Here is a 14390-nt window from a genome sequence, read left to right on the forward strand (position 1 = left end):
CGTCAACAGGCATCTTAAATTGTTTGGCATAATTGAGTACTGCCAAAACTGGTTTTGTAGTAATACAGTTTTCAAACTGTCAAATGCCTTCTGACATTCCTGCATCTATTGAAACTGCTTCTTAGTACTTAAGTCAATGGAGCAACTGCACTGCTAAAGTTTGGTACAAATTTCTGGTAAAACCCACTCAAACCCAGAAATCTCAAAACTTCTCGTTTTGTTGCAGGCACAGGGAAATCCACGATAGCTTTGACTTTCATATCCACGTACACAAACATTCACTCTCTCCACCACTGATGCACAGTCACAGCAGTGTGTACCATCTACAAGATGCACTGCAGGAATTCACCAAGGCTCCTTAGACAGCACCTTCCAAACCCACGGCCACCACCATCTGGAAGGACAAGGGCAGCAGATAAGTGAGAACACCACCACCTGCAAGTTCCCCTCCAAGTCACTCACCATCCTGACTTGGGAATGTATCGCCATTCCTTTGCTGTCGCTGGGTCAAAATCCTGGAACTCCCATCCTACCAGCACTGTGGGTATAGCTACACCACATGGACTGCAGTGGTTCAAGGCAGCAGCTCACCACCACCTTCTCAAGGGCAACTAGGGATGGGCAATAAATGCTGACCCAGCCAGCAAAGCCCACATCCTGGAATGAATAAATAATCTCTCGAAGCCACCTTACCATGTCCAATGGTATGGCCTAGATATGTAACTTGCGCTTTTGTAAATTCGCTTTTAGCCAAGTTTATTACCAAAATAGCTCCTTGTAATCAACAAAACAATTCTTTTAGATATTGTAAATGTTCTTCCCACAGTTGACTGAAAACTGTCAATTCGTCAATATAAACAGCACAATTGCTTAGTCCTGCAATTACTTTATTTGTCAGTCTTTGAAATGTTTCAGGTACATTTTTCATACCAAACGGCATGATTTTAAACTGATATAGTCCATCTGGCGTCACAAAAGCTGATACCTCCTTTGCTTTCTCTGATAACAGGACTTGCCAATAGCCTCTTAGCAAATAAATCTTTGTAATAAATTTTAATTGACCCACATTAAAAAATATGATCTTCCACCCATAGTATAGGATATGAATCTGCTTTTGTTACCACATTCATCTTTTGATAATCCATACACAGTCTTTGTGTTCCATCTGGTTTTGGTACCAGCACAATAGACGAACTCCAGTTACTGCAACTAGACTCAATTATATCATTTTGAAGCATGAAACCAATTTCTCCCTGTAATTGTGTGATAATTTTGCCAGATTTAATCTATAAGAATGGTGCCTTATCGAAGATGGAACTTCTACACACATATCATGTATAGCTAAATATGGCCTCCCCAGCTTATTCTCACAAATAGCTTTGTACGACTGCAGTAGCTTCTTCAAATCACTTTGACACTTATCTGGAAGGTAACTCAATATTACATTTAAATTTTAAAGTGCCTGTCCATTATCCAATTTGATTAGAAGAAAATGTATTTCAGAATCTTATATTACTACCTTTCTCCTTTTCTACCACCAGTAACACCTCCTTTTGGTCCTCTTCCCTGTCAGAGTACTCTTTAAGCATATTTACGTGACACACTCTGTGCTTTTTTTCTTCTATCTGGAGTATTTATTAAATAATTTACTTCACTCAGCTTCTTTCCAATCCTGTAAGGCCTACTAAAACTTGCCTTTAATGAGTCACCCAGTGCTGGTAACAGAACTAACACTTTTTCCCCAGCAACAAAGGTACGAGCTGTAGCTTTCCTGTGTGTCTTCATTTTCATCACTTGCTATGATATTTTAAGTGTTCCCTAGCTAACTCATGCTCTGACCAATTTTTCTCTGAAGTTTGATACATAATCCAGGAAATTAATTTCTGAAATTTGACCCACTAATTTCTCATTAATCAATTTCAGTGGTCCCCTTACCTCATGACCATAAACTAAGTCAAAGGATTAAAACCAGTTGATACATTAGGAGCATCCCTCATAGCAAATAACAAGGATGGAATTCCCCTACCCCAATCCTGTGGATAGTCCAGACTATATGCCCTCATCATAGTTTTAAAGTTTTATGCCATCTTTCCAAAGTCCCTTGTGACTCAGGATGGTAAACTATTGACTTAAATTGTTTTATCTCCAAACTGTTCATTACTTCCTTAAACAGTTCTGACATGAAATTTGAACCCTGATCTGATTGTATTTATTTGGTAAACCATTCTTGTAAAACAAAAATTAGTCAACTCTTCCACAATTCTCTGCTGTAATATTTCTCAAAGGTATCCCTTCAGGAAACCTTGTAGACACACCCACTATTGTCAATAAGTACTGAATTCCAGGGAGGGGCCCTACAAAATCAATTATGACCCTAACAAAAGGTTCTTCAAATGCTGAAATTGGAATTAATCACTGCTTGTGTTATCCCTATCACCTGACATATGTGGCACACTCTACAGAATTTTTTTTTATTTGTTCATGGGATGTGGGCATCACAGGCTAGGCCAGCATTTATTACCCATCCCTAATTACCCTTGTTCAGAGAGTAATTTAAAAAAACACATTGCTGTAGGTCTGGAGTCACATGTAGGCCAGACCAGGTAAGGACAGCAGATTTCATTCCCTAAAGGACATTTGTGAACCAGGTGGGTTTTTACAACAATCGACAATGGTGTCATGGTCATCATTAGACTTTTAATTCCAGACTTTTATTGTATTCAAATTCCACCATCTGGATTCAAACCCAGGCCCCCAGAGCATTACCCTGGGTATCTGGATTACTATTCCAGCGACAATATCACTATGCCATTACCACCCCCTTACATCTACATTGACACATCTCTATGCAATCCAGGCCAATAAAAATATTTTTGTATTTTCACCTGTGTCTTTCTCATTTTTAAATGTCCCCCCATCAGTATTTCATGAGCAATTCCCAGAATTTCATTTCTATATCCAATTGGTAGAACAATCCGATGCATTTCCTTCCAGCATTTATTCTGCCATTTTCTCACTAAAACACTATCTTTAAGATAATAACATTCTGGAATACATTCTGCCTCTGTTTCTGAGTAAGCTGTCTGATATAACTGTCTTATCTGCATGTGCTTTTTTCTGTAACTCAACCAATTGCCTTGAGCTAAATACCTCAGCTGCATTATCATCCATTCTTTCTTCCTGAACAATCTTATCAAACACAGTGTCAGCTAATTGGACTTCCACACCCTCTCCCCAACTTTTAACTTCCTGTTCTTCCTTTTCCAACCTGTCAGCCTGTGATCTTGTTATCACACAATCTGGAAACAATCCAGGGTGCTCTCTCTGCAATGCATCTGTTAAAAGCACTTCTACAGGCTGCCCAACTGTCATAGGCATCACCCAAATCTGAGATTCAATTATATCATTACCTAAAATAAATTGAACCCCTGCAAGGGGTAATTTTCCCACTATTCCAACAATCATCTCACCTGTTTTCCACTTACTCTTCAAATTTACCTTCCACCAGAGAATAGGTTTAGCACCTCTATAAACCCCACTTATTATCACCTGTTCCTGCAATACACCCTCTGAAAAACAAATATTGCTATCACACAATATTAAGGATTGACTTGTCCCTGTGTCTCTTAAAATTTTAACATATTCCACTCCATTTCCTACTCCACCCTGTACACATGGAAATACTTTCCCGTTACAAAATATTTAAACGTTTCTGCAACGTGGTCCTCAGAACTCCCTTGGGTAAATTGTGAACACATTCCCACTTCTTTACCTATCACTGATTCGCCCTATTTTACCCGTACACAAACCATTGTTTTTTCCTGTGCCTGATCCTCAGAACCCACAGTACTTTTATTTCTAGAATTTTTCTGCAGCCCAATAATCCCAACAGATTTTCTCTGTAATTTCCAACACACTGACTCTGTGTTTCCAACTTTATTACAATGAGAGCACCTCAATTTTCGAGTGTCACTTGTACAATCAGCACCTTCCGTTAAATTCTGAAAAAAAAATCTTCCTGGGAATTTCCACCTGCTTCTTCTCTTCCCTGACCAACTACCTTTCTTTCACCTTCCCACTTTCTTTCCTTCTCTGATTTAAAAGGGTGACGAAAGAAGGCTTTAGCTCTATGAATTAACTCATAATCATCAGCTATCTCTGCTGCTTATCTTACCACTTAAATCCTCTGTTCTCACATGAGTTCACATAACTGAAGGAATTGAATCTTTAAATTCTTCCAAAGTAATGACTTCTCTAAGAGCTGCATACTTTGTCTCTATCTTCATTGCCCATATCCACTGATCAAAATTACATTGTTTTATCTCTCAAACTCAATATAAGTTTGTCGAGGTTGCTTTCTCATATTCCTAAATTTCTGCCTGTATGCCTCAAGGACAAACTCATATGTACTCAAAATAGCCTTTTTTACCACATCATAGTTCACCAAGATTTCTTCTGACAGTGAAGCATAAACCTCACGTGCTCTACCCACCAACCTAGATTGTAACAACAATGTACAGTTTTCCTGTGGCCATTTCATCTGTTTCGCTATCTTGTCAAATGAAATAAAGAATGCTGCATCATCACTTTCTTCAAACTTTGGAAGAGCTTGTACAAATATAAACATCTACCCACTGGGTTCTGATCTGGAAATAAGTCCTTCCTCACCTAATGGTATCTCTTTTTTAACTGAAGCATTTTAAGCTGGAATTCTCTCTCCCTCTTTTTCTGTTTCCTTCTTTTCTAATCTCGCCATTTCTAACTCCCTTTCCTGTTTTCTTTCTCCCTCCTGCCTTTCTGACTGTTTCGTTTGAAATGTCCTTTCATTTTCTTTTTCTGCCACCTCTAGTTCCATTTTTTTCATTTGCAACCGAATTTGAGCTCATTCCATCACCCAACCTTTGGAGAATTCGGTCTCTCGGGTATTCCTTCCAATTTCAAGTGCTGTGCCATGCCTTCAATTATGTCTGATTTCCCTACCACTGCCGATAATCCTAACTGTACCTTATCTGCTAATTCCATTAACATGGCTTTATTTGCTTTTCATAAACCAACCAAAGTTATAACTTGAACCCCAAGATCTTAGCAACTGGCAAAGCCATATTGCAGTCTCATCACTTTAAAAAAAAATCCTCACACAAACTCCTGAATTCAAAGTGCTTTTCACACTCATAACTTCAAGATTCACCAACTCCCAGCAAATTAAGGAATTTCAAATATATCCCACAAAGAGCCCCCAGTTTTATTATGGTACAGCGGATGGCAAATGATGAGCTGCTCAAAACCCAGAGGGAAACTTGAAACAGCTGCCACAACTGTTTTGCAATTTGTATATTTATTTTGAGATACGTGTCTTGAATTCAGTAGTAATAAGTCCGCCAAGTCTTATAGGTATTTTGCAAAACTAAATTAAACATTTATTCATAAAAGAAAAGATTTTAAGCAAACACATAGATCTACAAATCACTGCTATGATAACTCCTGGCTTCCTAACTAATTTGACTCCCCATTCCACCTCCTTTCAGGCAACAATAAAACAACATAGATTTCAACAGACCCAGGCAAAGCACACAGTACCCCGGATATTCACAGTGAGTTTTCTTAGCTTCCGTTCCTGTAGACAGTGACTTGATGCATAAAGGTTGGAGGCTTTTAACATGTTTTCGATCTTAGAATTCCTTTCTCATTACACATAATTTTATTTCCTTTATACATGTTTCTCCCTTTTTAACCTAAATTCCACTGTTCCAATGTGGCTTTGCAGCTTTACATTTTCCATCATATAAATCTTTCAGAGTACTCATTATCAGTTGGGAAAAATAAATACACTGTATGACTTAGCTTCATATGACTAGGTGTAATATCTCATCATCTCTTTGAACTTCAAACTACTCTGGTTTATCTAAAGTGTGAATGTTCCCCACACCTCACATTCTAAAACATTCAGCCATGTTCACATATATAGCATTTCAAACCAGCTTCCCTTTTTGATCATTCAAAAGCTCCAGACTAGCTATCTCTCATTCAATTAAATCCACCACACACACACATCCACAGAGAAACCAGTCCAAACCCCACTATTACCCTCCCTTACAATAGATCACAATATTATGAAAATTATATTTTCATGGATTATGAAATTTTCCTGTTTGCCACATATTCAGGATTTCTCAAGAAGGATAAAGAAGACAGATTGTGGCAGTATTAGTAAAGGATGAGTTGAAATTTTAAATGGAAAGGACTTGCTAGATGGTTCTAAGACTATATTTTTGGTTTCAGTTAAGCAGAAGCCATTACATTTTTGGGAGATTTGTTTTACAGACCTCAAAAACAGTAAGAAGGAGACAGATGAGCAAACTTGGCAAATTTCAAAGGTGTGTAACTAAACTAGAGTAGTATTATTAGGAATCTCAAATTACTCTAATATATGTTAATTTATTCTGAAGCCAGAAAGTGAAATAGGAAACCAAACACCAATCTTTTTATTAATATTAGATTTATTCACAGAATGCATCATTGCATATATCTGCCTCCTCCTTAATCAACACTCAGTATCACAGAAATCTTTCCTTATACTCTTTTGAGTAAACTAAAAACAATTAACTTAATTGACTAATGAAGCACCCCTTAAAGGGACATTGCAATTGTGCTCAAGGTACCTAACCAATCAATGTCCTTCACCGGTGTATCCTTAACCTTGATAATGCAATTAACATACCATTAACAATATAGACCTGGAGAAAAAAAAGTACTAAGGGTAAGGAAAGTGAAGAATTTCTGAAATATACACAGGAGGACTTTTTCCAATGAATACTGTCACTATCCAACAAGGAAGGAAACAAAAGTTTTTGTTCTGGGAAATGAGGCAGGCAAGTTAAGTGTGTTACATTTGGAGATCATAAATAGTGACCACAGCATAATTCAGTTTAAAGTAATTATGGAAAGCAACCAGAAAATATCCAATATAAAATGCTGAACTGGGGAAGAGCTAATTTCAGTGATTTAAAGAGGAACGTAGCACAGTGAGTCTGGAAAAGGCAATTGCAGGTTAAAGCAGTAACAGAGCAATGGAGGGCATTTAGGGAAGAGATAGATCAGGTGCAAATTAGATGTATTTTTTTTGAAGGGAAAGGGTGGTAAATCTAAAGCAAATGTCCCCTGGATTACAAATGAAATAAAAGTTAAAATGAAATAGAAAAAGCACCTACTCACTCCAAACCTTGTTCACCCATCACCTTGTGCTTACAGACCCAAAATTGGCATTTTGGGAGGATTAAAATGAAATGACATATGGTACAATATTGAAAAGTGCAGATGAGCAGAGACACCTTGGAGTTATACACACAAAATGGTGGTAGTGCAAGTTGACAATGCGATTAAAAGGTATATCGGCTACTTGTGTTTATAAACAGAGGAATAGAATGTAAAAGCAAATAGTTCATGTTAGAATTTAATAAATCACTGGTTAGCCCTCAGCTAGATTATTATCTGATTATCTGATAATTCTGGGCACCAGGCGTCAGGAAAGATTTAAAGGCCTTATGAAAGGTCATCACAACATGGGAAATTGTGACTGAGATCCGCCTATAACTTCACCTGCTAACTAAGAACATATTGAACTGTTCAAAGTGGACCTGTTCTTTTTTTAAAATATATAAGAAAATACACTGACCAAAGAAGGCTACCACAAATCACCTGATGTCTGTTATATTAAGTTGACCATTTATCTGGAAAGTTCCTATATGGATTACACTGCAGACCCACCCTGACATGTTGCATGGAATTTCACACCTGGGGGAGTGTCACTTCAAAAGGTCTATGTCAAAAAGGGAGTTTTGAAAGGAAGGCATTAAAAATGCAAACTGCTGGACTTTAATCAACTATAGTTCTGTCAAGACAATTGGAACTGCTATCCAGCCAGATACACCCAAAAGACACTTGAAATCCCCTATGGAGGGCAAAATAACCCTATCTTCTTTTGGTTTCTACTATCTTGAAATGTGTCAAATTTTTCTGAGATGAAAGATCAAAAATATGATTATTAATTCTACAACAGTGACTGCAAGACTCCTTAATCAAATTCCTTTCTTGGAACATGCAGACAGAAGGTTTAAGAAATCGTTTTTCCAAGCCAGAAACAGTGAGAATTGGATTTACATCAAAGTCATCTGGAAAAACAGCTCAGGGAAACAGTAAGCAATCTTTCTTTCTTTCTCTCTCTGAAGCTAAGATTGTCTCCAGCAAAATGCAGTTACCTGAACTTCAGTTCAACTTCAGGATTTTAAAGGAAACCACCCAACTTCAAACAGCCACAACATTCAATAATCTACACCCAAAGGACAAGCAAAGGACTTAATCATAAATTATTTTAAATTTTAGCTTGACTCTAACTTTTCTTACTTCTGAGATCTGTGCATTTGTGCCATTGTGTCTTTTATTATTTTTCCCTAGGGTTTAGTAACTAATAAACTTACTGTTTCTTTGACTCAAGAACACCTGGCTTGATTGGTTCCTTCTTAAAAAGTAAATCCATTTGGATTAGAAAAGGCATTTATGGAGAAAAGAAAAATCTTTGCTGCAACCAACGAAGGGGGCTAAATAAAGGGCAGCCAGTTCACTCCTCCTCACCGATTGTACTAAGGTACAAAGATGATTTACCAGGCTGTTACCATGCATGGAGGACTTCAATTAAGAAAAGCAGTTGGAAAATACTGGAGTGTCCTGCTTAGAATAGAGGTTAAGAGTTGACCTAAGAGAGGTTTTCAATATGATGAGTTTTGATAGAGTAAAAAGAGACAAAATATTCCCCTGACAAGTGGATACATAACCAGTAGTCATTGTTTTAAAACCATTGGAAAATGCTTTTGAGGGGAGATTAGGAGATTTTTTTTTTCACTCTGAGTTGTTGGGATTTGATATGGTCTACCTGAAAAGATGATGGAAGCTAATTCAATGGTAGATGGTAAAAGGGAATTGGACAAATACTGGAGAATTAGGAACTTACATAGTTACAAGCAAAAAGTGGGGATGTGGGACTAAGCATGACTGCGCTTTCAAAGCGACAGTACAGGTACACTGGGTTGAATGGTCGCCTTCTGTGCTGTACGTTTCTATGATTCAATGATTCTAAATGTACTTAGAAACTATTTTCACTAGAATTATCTTGCCTAATGAATTAAAACTTCTCCTGATCTTGGATTTACATGATTCATTACATCAATTAATTTTAGTCATACTCTCCACATTCAGCTCTTCCCTTGAGCTTAGTCATCGGAGCAATTAGAATAAGGGTAAGTATTAAAGTTACGCATTCTCCCTACGCAATTTCTCTTCCAGCTCATCACTCTGGTAGTCAAAATACTAGTTTGGTCATATTTGACACTGAAGATATAAATAATCTATTCAAAATTTAATCAATGCATTTTAATTAGGAGCCTATTTGCTACCACATCTCAAGAAAAGTATAAGCAAAATATTCGGATGCTGGAAATCTGAAATAAAAACCAAAAGGGGTGAAAATACTCAGGTCTGGCAGCATCTGTGGAGAGAGAAACAGAGTTAACCTTTCAAGTTGAAAAGACCTGCTGAATATTTCCAGCACTTTCTCTTTTTACTCAAGCAAAGTGTGTTAGCGGTTTGGGGATTCACTTTAATGATTCTAGAATTCTTATATGTCTAAACTGCAAATCAGTTACTTTAAATTAATTTCACAGCCTGAACACTGACTTCATTAAGATGAACAGAAATCTTTTCTCTAACAATAAGTAGAGTATAATTACATGACTGGAAGTGACAATTACTCATGTATCACCAGAACACACTGGTGACTTGCAAAAACCATCAGCTGAACTGTATGAAACATCTATTTATTTATTTTGGTGTCCAACGCTGATTATTAAAATCAGTAGGATATTACAGGCATGACAATTATTGCATTAATCAAATATTACAGGAGTAACATTGTATTCAAATAAAACTTTCATGACTAATAAAATAACTCCAAACAGCCCTTCGAATGTATTTCAGTCTTCAGCAGGCAGCACTTTCAAGATGGGGGAACATTTGCTTCATATAATCCTGTCAATTTTCCTCCAAAAACAAGATTTTCTGAAAAACCTTGTACACGTCAATCCTAACAATCTGACTAGGGTAAGAATGAAAAGTCTTCTCAGTACAATCTAGAATTGCATTGCTTGAGTTTCAAATGCTAAATTGCCAGGACAGCAGTTGCATGTAGGACAATATTAATTTAGGTTGTTACCTCAAATAGGTCCAGTTTCAGGACTATTTTTAACCATAATCTATATCCCTACAATCCCTCTTGAATGATGAATCAAACAAATGCCTTTTTGAACGATTCAGCTAATCAACATATGACTGGGATTTACTGCCGGATTCCTAATAGTAGTGGAATTAAATGAGAAAAAGCTGTCCAGCCCATTGAGCAGGATTCCCTCAGGAGACCATGCACCATTTGTGCTGCTGTAGACCACACTGGGCAGCAGTCTGTTCCACAAATCAATAAGAAATTACTCTTCATTTATTTAATCTTCTGATGGATGTGAACAACTTTAGGCGACTGTGAACTTTGCACAAATCCTAGAAATTAATTGAATACAATCCTTTCATACCTTGAACTTACACATCAACCTCCTCCTTCACCAGATATTTTTTTACCCATGCATAAATACAAACACATCAAAAAATGTCTCACTCAGCAACCTCTTATAGATCGCAGTTAGAACAAAAGAACAGCAGATTTTTTGAAGGGGAAGGAGAAAGGGGAAATAAAGAAACCAGGCCAGCTTTCATTTTTGGTTGCTATTGATTGAAACCAGTAGGAAAGTGATTATACCAGATAAGGCAAGGAATGAGTTCAGCTGTGATGGTCAAGTAGCCGAGCGGCATTCATTGACTAAGCTTACACAAGGATAATAATCTTTTGGGCAAAATAATATAGTGGGCGGCTTATGTCTGTGGTTGCTACAGGTTCTTCAGGACAGAAAGGAGAAATTGAAGATGGTGGTGAGAAAGAGAGGGGAATAAATCAAGAAGTCAAAGAAAGAAAACAAAACCATTTGTACTTTCCTTTATAATTTCTCAATCATGTGCACACATGAAAGCCAATGAGTGTCACTGGGCAACCTGACCATCACAACCAACCTTGGTCTTGATCTTATCTGATATAATCATTGACATCACTAGGAAAGTGAACCCATGTGTTGCATCCGAATATAACAATAACATGTATAACTTACTGTTCACTCATTCCACCTCTTCACTGCTGCTTTTTATGGCTCAGGGATTCTTCTATTTATGTTCTTTTTTTAAACTTTCATCACCTATTGTTACCTATGTCTACTGTTTCTCTTTGTAATTTTTTATTTTACTGAAGTGTCTGACTTGTTTTGCACTTAGGCCTTTCTCCCTAGATTCAAGGTAGAAGCAAGAACCTGCGAAACATTCAGCAAGTGAAACGCTATCATACAGACCAGTCCGATGAAAGGCCCTCACTAAAATGACTGCCAGTTCAGAGGAAAATCATACCTGAAAGGTTAACCTGTCATTCTCTGTCAAATGTGAATCAACCAGTTATGCATATCCCATTTTCAGACAGCAATCACTTGGAATAATAAATGTTAAACAATGCCCTGTGCTGCAATGAACAGTTGCCAAGATTCTCAGAGAAAATATGCAACTTAGCAGAAGATCAGAGAAGGTAAAACAGACAACTTGTTTACATTCAGTAATTTTGTAAAGTACAGGAATTCTAAAAAAGATAGCAAAGTGTCAACCATACATCACAACTTCAACTGATACATTTTCCACCTGTGCTCTAGGTACATCACACAACAACACTTTATACAACATGTTTAATGCATACTTTGTCACAAGATGCTCTGCAGGCAAGTGAGAGGGATAGGGGATGTTTCTGAAAGCATGCTCAAAAAAGATAGACTTTGTTGAAGCTTTTAAAATTGGGAAGAGCTGTGATGAGATGGAGGAACCTGGGGCTCCAGCCAGGGGAAACAAGGTAACTGGAGACTCCGCCAGCAGAAGTAGAGTGGAGGAATGAGCACAAGGGTGTGGGTGGGGGTGCTAGAATGTAAAGGCGGCCAGATTAAGGAACAAAATGGCATGGGCTGGATTTAAACTTTGAATGACTTCAGCAGGTAACAGAGGTAAGGTGCAAAGCTATGAGAATGAGGATTTTTAATTCAGTATGTTGGGGACTAAACCAAAAGAAAAAAGAAACAAGGATGGAGAAGGCATGAGTAGAACTTGGTAATAAAGTTTGGTATGAGTTCAAATTTGTAAAGGGTGAAACTGAAATAGCCATGAAAAGTCTGGTCTAGAGATTATTGCAGAGTGAACATACGCAAAAGAACAAAAAAACCCCAAAAAATAACAAAAGAATTGCAGCAGGATATGCAATTTGGCCCACTGAGCCTGCTCCGCCATTCAATAAGATCGTGTCTGATCTGGTTGTGCCCTCAACTCCACCTTCCTGTTTGCCGCCATAACACTTGATTCCCTTGTCAAACAAAAATCTAACTCAGCCTTGATGACCCAGCCTCCACTTCATTAAATGAATGAGTGTTTTTCAGGAGTGGTGAGAGAGATGTAAGGGCAGAAGTAGACAATGACACAGAGGAAGTAAATGCTCTGATTATAGATAGGGTGTAGGGTTTGATGTTCATCACTGGATTGAACATGACACCGAGATTGTATGTTATTTGGTTTAGCTTGAGCAAGCAGCCAGGGAGGAGCATGGCAAAGGCGGTGAGGATACAGAGATTTTCACAATAGCTGAATTCAGTAGTTATAAGCTTTCTAATGTTCAACTTGTGAAAGTTATATCTTATGCACAACTAGATGTCAGAGAGATCAATAGAATGAGAAAAGTTTTGGAGATTTAAGGACCAAGGAGTTATCAGAGTGCGCCTTACAGATGGAAGTCAGTTTGAGGATACTCAGAAGGCTAAGTGAAGGGACTTTCAAAGGACACAGGGAGATTCACCCCGAGATGTCAGGGAGGAGGGAGCCTGTTGAAATGTTGGAGGGGATTTGGACTTGAATCGACAAGGCTACATATCTGCTGAGAGTATTGTGTAATGTATAAGTGGAGCATAAAGTATTTTTGGTTATGTGAATGAGCAGGACCTATTGATTTTGTGCGATCCTTTCTGTCGGTTACCAGGAAATTCATCTCTTTTTATAAGTTATCCATCTTCATGGTGATCGTAACACAGTACACATATGGGGTAGAATTGTACAGCCCCTCCCGCCAGTGAGATTTTCTAGTTCTGCCAAAGCCAATGAACTTTTGAATGGCTAGCCACATTTTCCAGCCCCACTCCCACCTCAACAGGTTGCCCATGGAATTCTGCCCACGGAAACTTACCCCAGATGGAATCTGTTGACAGATAGTGTTGCTGTGGACAACATGTAAATGAAGAAAAGTAGGGGAACTGTGGATGCTCATGAATAGGCAGGAGATGCTATTTTGTTGAACTTTGCTGATTGCATTGAAATGGAATCAAATATTGGTAGTGCTGCAGAAGAGGATGGAGTGGCAACTCTGTCAAACACTGCAGAGGTCAAGATTGAATAGGGTCTTATGACTATAGTCACAAAGAATGACATTGGTGATTTTGACCACAGCAATCTTACTTCTGTGGGTCAGGACACACACTGAATTGGAGCATATTCATGAATTTGAAAATCTATAGTTGCGCAGGATTCTCAGATTTTCCTCTCACGGAGGTAGGTATTTTGTTTGTTTCACAACATATGAGCATGCACTTGTGCATCGTTGAAAACCTCCAATTGCAGAAAGTACCGTCTGCACTGTGAAACGCTACTCAAACAGTTCTATCAAAAAAAAATTGCAGAAGAGGTATAAGGCACAAAGAACAATTGTGTGAGATCATTTGTTTAGGATCTCTGGCATCCTGTGCTATCGAGGTGATTAGCAGCTGGCTTATACAAGTGTTTCTCCACAAAAGAACCCTTTCCATTGGAGTCAAGCCATGGCAAAAGGTGGTGACTAGAGGTGATGTGCTTCTAAAGAGGTAGGGAAACAGACAGATACAAAGACAAGTGAGTCATTTCAAATGTGGCACTCTTGAATATAATTCATATGGATTCATTCCAGGTGACATTGAAAACTTTGGGTTTTGTTGGATTAGCATTGTGGTCCCATAAATCCTTTATAAGTAAGATAATTGTACTGAAAGCAAAATTGAACAGCTCTAACATTTTTGTTTAATTTTCTCTATAATTCTGTAATTTTACTTTGCAATCATTTTGAATAAAGAAATGAAATATAATTTTACCTTCGCCTTAACTTTGCACAGAAGCCACAGTAACAGGCCCTGACAACTTTG

At 37.9% G+C, this 14390-nt stretch overlaps 1 protein-coding gene across 1 annotated transcript in view; it reads right to left on the bottom strand.

The window, feature by feature from the left end:
* Positions 1-14390, bottom strand: part of LOC121287484 (cadherin-4-like) — a 729269-nt gene that overhangs the window by 244789 nt on the left and 470090 nt on the right. The gene's annotated exons all lie outside the window — the stretch shown is intronic.

This window comes from Carcharodon carcharias, chromosome 14 (assembly GCF_017639515.1).
Source record: "Carcharodon carcharias isolate sCarCar2 chromosome 14, sCarCar2.pri, whole genome shotgun sequence".
Classification (NCBI taxonomy): domain Eukaryota; kingdom Metazoa; phylum Chordata; class Chondrichthyes; order Lamniformes; family Lamnidae; genus Carcharodon; species Carcharodon carcharias.